Here is a 6,000-nt window from a genome sequence, read left to right as displayed (position 1 = left end):
TAGCTAGTGTACTGGGGTGCATTGCAACGCAGGCAGCTAGAAGAGCTTCTGAATTGATCCTGAATTGACTGTTTATGAGTGGTTTTTGGTGGAGAACTTCTGGGAGAAGCTGTCATTGGTTGACCTTGTTCCTTTAGGGGTAGGAACAACTCTTTTAGGGACTTTGGATCCCTTGGATTATGGACATTTCATGCTCAATGCTATAAGGCACAAAAATGTCTATAACAATTCCACTTCATTGCTATTGTTCCATTTATAAAATCTCTCCATACTAATCTTCTTTGTCCCCACCCATTATCATTGTTCACCATATCATCATCACATCACATCATTAAGAAAAGCATCATGGAAGGAAGCAATGAATCAGATTTTGAAGAGGACATACTTAGTGATAGCTCAAGGGAAAGAAATGTGCAGTCTAGGAAGCCTCACAAGGGTGGAAAAATCATTCGGGAGGAACCTATTAGCATGAGTGAACTCCTTGCTTGCCCACTAGACACCACATGTTTCAGATATCAGTCCTGTTTTGAGTTTTGTGAAATGGTTGAGAAGGTCGAATATCACCATGAGTTAGCAAGGCAGTTTGTGATAAACATGGATAATAATATGGTGCATCTTGCTGGGGTCAATTTCACTCTTTCACCAACTATCATTGCAGAGGCCACAAGAATGCTAGATGTAGGGGAAAAGTGGAACAAAAGGTAAAATATCAGCAAGCAACATTATGAACCTTATATCAAGGCCAAGTACCATGGTAAACTTAGTAGGGTGTTTCCTTTCAAATTCTTGGAGGACCGGTATGTTCCACTCATGAAGCTTATCATCAAATACTTTACATGTGAGGGTAGGTTCTCCAGACTTTATGCCTACCACATCAGATTGCTTATTCACTTCACCAGGGTCAAAATGATGAGCATTCCTTATTTCATGTGTAAAAACATAGAGAGGATGATAGTGATTGCAAAAATAAAACCATATCCATAGTAGGACAATATTATTTATCATTTTTCTGTCATCAAAATTGTTGTTTTGCATCAGCTCACTCAGTTGGGAGTGTCATGGGAAAATTTCATTGCTCATGAATGCTTCAAGGGGCCTCAAATATTTTTAGATCCTCAAGAGGAAGGTGAACCTTCTGGGCAACAAAAAGAGCCTGAAAGTAAAACAGAGGAGGCTCATGTTCCTGTGTTTGTCACTTATGAAAGAGGCACTAGGATGCTTTTTGTAGCTTCCAAGCGAGTACTATCTCCACCAGGGGTGGAAGGGGTCTTGTTTTCTTCATCGGACCATAGGCAAATGCTATCTTCACTAGGGGTGAAAGGGGCTTTGCCTTCTTCTCCATCTAAATAGGTATAGGGCAGAGACAAAGGAAAGCAAAAGATGCATGAGGAGGGCCCTACTGAAGGGCAAGATAGGGATTTTGTTTTGATTGAGGAGGATGTCACTGATTTGGGCTCTCAAAGCTCAAGACTCAAGGACATGATTATCAAAGAGAAGGAGGCTGAAATACAAGCCTTATCACTTGACCTTGAGAGGGCCAAATGGATCATCAACCTTCTTGAGTAGGAAAACAAGCAACTGATAGACAAGCAAGCTATTATGGAGCTGCAAATGATTAGAGCAAATAGGCAAGAGGCAAAGAGAAGAAAAATCAAGATGACATCCCTTGAGCAAGAAATTGAGGCTGACCGAGAATCATGGTTGGAGAGTGTGAACATTAACCTTGAGAAGATGCTTGAAAAATCTAACAAAGAAAAGAAAATGTTGTGCCATATGGCCTATCATTACCTAGCTCGGAATAAGATTTGCAAAACAAAGGTAAATAGGCTAAAAGCTAAGTTAAAGAGAGCCTTGAGGGCCAAGAAAGAACAAGATAAACTCAAGATCTTGGTTGAAGCTTCATTAGCTTAGCAAAGCACTTAATGAGGTTGCCTCTTGCCAAATTTGAAGAAATTTTGGGAAGTTATTGTCATTTTGCAATTTTGTAAATGAAAACACAAGAAATTTCAGCCGATGCGTAGTGCCGTCATTGCATTGGCTCATTATTTTGGCAAATCGCTTGTAGTTTTGGATTCCTCATGAAAAGAAAATGAAACCCAAAAAGTTTCATAAATTTTAGAGGAGATCTAGGTCACTTAAAGGGAAAAAAACACCTAAAAAATGCCCTCTCTGCCACTTTTTGGACCCATAGGAAGCAGTATTGGGAGAAATGATTTTTGAAGGGGAAAAACAACTCCAAATCAGAAAATTCAAAGTGTTCCAGAAACTAGACAGGTAAAGATTTCCAACAAGCTATCTTGTGCCTGATTTGGTGAAGTTCAAGGCCTCTAAAAGCAGCCTTGAAGCGGCACTACGCATGAGGCTCAGGGCACTGCGCATTAGGCAATTTTTTTGCCAATTTTGCCTAAAACTCAAAATTTCACCCAGTTTGACTACTAGTTGACTTTTTCTCTTCTCCTTGGTAAATTTGTGATGGTAAATGATGTAATATGATGTAAATTTGATGAAAAATGACTTGAGGGGGTAGATACATCAGTTAGAGGTGGTTTGAGGTTGAATGAATCAGTTTCCATGGTTTTAGAGGCAAGTTGTTCCACTGCCTATATTCCTATTCTTAGTTTAGATATGGTTGAAACCACCCCTATTCTCATGGATTCGACCCCTGATGGCTAGCATAGGTGGTTTGATGCCTATATTATGTACTTTCTTAGTCATTTGTAAAGGTTGGACTCTTGTGGATGCTTTGAGCTTCATTGTAAATCACTTATGCAGTTTGGCAAGGAAATGAACCATGGTTTTGCAGCATTTTGTGGGATTCTTATGGTAATGTGTCTAGGCATTGTTTCTTCCTTTTTTATTTAGTTTCTCTTATGTGTTATATGTGCCAGAATCTATTTCTTTCTTCATAACTAAATGAATCAAGATAGATAGGTGGAATCCATTGATATTCAGTTCTCTGCCTTGGGAATTCATTTAGTTTTTAATGTTTTCTATTGTTTGAAGAGGACTCATGAAATTTGCATGCCCTCTCCAACTCCTCACTGGTCTTAGACTTACCATCACACTCAATTCAAAGTGCCAAAACACCTACCTACCTCGCCCCACAGAACATCCTGCAAATCTGAGTTGATTTCCTGGACCCAAAGCTGCCTTCTTCATTTGATCCAACAACCAACCATCAAAATCAAACAAAATCCTCTGACCTAATATACCTAGCCTAAAATCAGCATTCATTTCAGTCATCTCAAGCCCTAGTTTCCAATATTCTAATTGAGATTGACAAGGAGAGAGCCCTCTCCCGACCTGGTAGGGCTAGCTACTAGGTTAAGCGTGGTTTGATGTTACCCTAGACCTACCTTCCTTCAGCCTCAGGTAGATCCAGGCTCTAACAATTGGGAGGTACTTGGGGAGCTTGTAGGGGTCCAATTCACATCTATAGACTCTAATCTCTAAGAAGTCTTGGTAGCGGTACCAATCTCCAGCCTTTGCTTGGTTTGATAGATGTAGTATTCGTTTGATCTCCTCGTTGATCCTGGGCTACATTCTGTTGTAGAGAATGCTCATAGTTGTATGAACAAAGTGTTATATAAATTGCTTGTAGGTGAATTCCTTAGTTATTTCATGACCAATGAGGTCCTAAATATCAGTGGTTGTTGTTCCCCTGCATCATCCAATTTCTGCAATGCAAAACTAGAATTTTTTGCTTGATAGTAGATGAACATGTAAATTAAAATAGAGGTGTAACTGAACACCTGCTCTGTGGGAAACTTGATGAACTACTCATGGATATTGTCAGCCAAGAATTGACTGAAATTGAAAATTGTAGAGGGTTTGCCATCTGTGAAAAATGTGGAGAGGAATCCTAAAATGGGCTCATCTACTGACTTATCAGAATGATAGCCTAGAATGTGAGGAAGGATGGAAATAATTTTTTTGGCATGTTTAGGGAAAATGGAAGAAGGATAAGGAGAATTCTTCTTGGGCAATTGGGCATTCTCTGGCAAGAAAATCTAAAAAATTCTAGCCCTGGTGGCAAAATCCAGCTTTTGATAAAGCTGGGTGAGGGCTTCTAAGGAGAAAGGGGCAACATTTTCCACAGAAGGGGCCATCATCACTTGGTCAATATGTTTAGTTGTAATGGTGAACAAAATGTCACCTGTAGGGGCAATTATGGCTCTTTGGGCAAGGACATAAAAATCTTGGCATCTTCTGGTGAATTCTAGGGCTTGAAATGTCACAGGAAAGATATAGTGGGGGAGGTTTGACTCCCAGAGTCCTATCTCATCAGTTTTATCAGTGTGTTTATCCTAAATCAAGGAAATCACAGTCACAGAGTGTTTCAGTTATCTAGTAATCCTTGTTTGCTAACGATGTATGATCCAGGTATATAGAAGGCGGAATTAATGGGTTAATGGCCCAGTCTTGGGTATTAGTTTTAGGAGGCATGGATGTAGCAGTTTTTTGAACAAAATGAATACACAAAGGAGGCTTACCGGGCTCAGAAAAGATAACAATTTTTCAGGCAAAAAAGAACAGGGAGGTCAATGACTGTCGGGATGCTGGTGGCGATGAAGCTCTCGTGGAGGTTGCTGCAGGAAATAATGGATAGAAGAAAGCAATTAGAAGTAAAGATTGAGCATGATGAGCTTGGGATTTATTTAAACGCAGAGGTAAAGTCCCGTTGGAAATGGCACGGGGTTGTTACTGAAAAGTTACTTGGGAGAATTAAATGAGAAACGAGTATTAAGAGGGAAGGCATTTAAATGGTCTAGACAGGTGGCATGTGGAGAGTGGTGAGGGCACGACAGGAACGGATATGGGATAGGCATTTTCTGGAGGGGGTGATGGGAAGTAAGCGGTATCGGTGGGGGGGGGGTGTGAAAAATCACTGCGACACACCACGTAGGGAGTAGGACCCGGTGGAAGAAACCACCTCCGAGACCACTCCCCAGAGGTAAAGGGAGAATGCGAAGGGGGGGCTGGAAAAGGACACAAGCCGTGGATGAAACAGGGGACTATATCCCAAGGTGTCGAATGAGACTGAGGGTTAATCAAAAATGACAAAAACACTTGTCCGCTCGTGCTTGTATGGTTTTCTTTTAAAACTTAGGATAAAGGGGAAATATAAGGTAACGAAAAACTTTATCCCCGTGCATATAATTATCCTTTAAACTTAGGATAAACATTTTGAAATACATAATGCATAGCTTGCACTTCTGCCCTTTTTCCCTATCCTCAAACTTAGGATAAAATCTATGCATGCTGATATTTAAGCAAACCACCTAATCTACCTACCCTTAGCTAGACTAGCATTTTTATTTTAATCTCCAGGGTGCATTTAGACTAGAAATCCCACTTTTATTTTCTTTTATGCAGAAAGAAAAACTATCTAACCTATCCCTTATTTCTCCTATCAACCCATATTAAACAGTTGGATCAATAACATTTTCTACCTAACTAATGAATTACCCAGATTAAATTGTCGGATAAACATTTATTCTCTATCTAATTTATAGATATTTAAAGAAGTCTAATCATGATTAAGCAGTATGACTAAACTAAAGTAGGTGATTGTGGCATTTTGAACAAGCTGCACACAACTTTGTTTTACAGAAATGAAGAAAAAACTATGTATGAGTAGTGACATTTAGACTTGCAACACTTTCAGTATTATTCTCTTTTGATTTTCTTTCTTTTTGGTGGGATTTAATATTTTCTCTTTTTTTTCAATATTTTTGTTTTTCTCCTTATTCTTCTTCTTTATACCCTCTTCTCATTTTTTTATTTTTTTTGAAATCATTGGCAGATGACAAGTATTTACAAAATAAGGTTCCTAAGATACATCACTCAATTACCTTGAGATATTATAAATTATAGGACCCTAACAATGTGTAACTCACTGAGTGAGCAGTGTGAAAATTGATTTGTGAGATCTGGCTAAGGATATGAGAGCCATCACCAATCCATTTGCCTAGAAAGTTGTTGTCGCTAAATGTTGTG

Source organism: Pinus tabuliformis, chromosome J (genome assembly GCF_031772625.1).
Source record: "Pinus tabuliformis cultivar Carrire ecotype Pingquan chromosome J, CPIR1, whole genome shotgun sequence".
In the NCBI taxonomy this organism is placed as follows: domain Eukaryota; kingdom Viridiplantae; phylum Streptophyta; class Pinopsida; order Pinales; family Pinaceae; genus Pinus; species Pinus tabuliformis.
Note: the sequence above shows the minus strand (reverse complement) of the source record.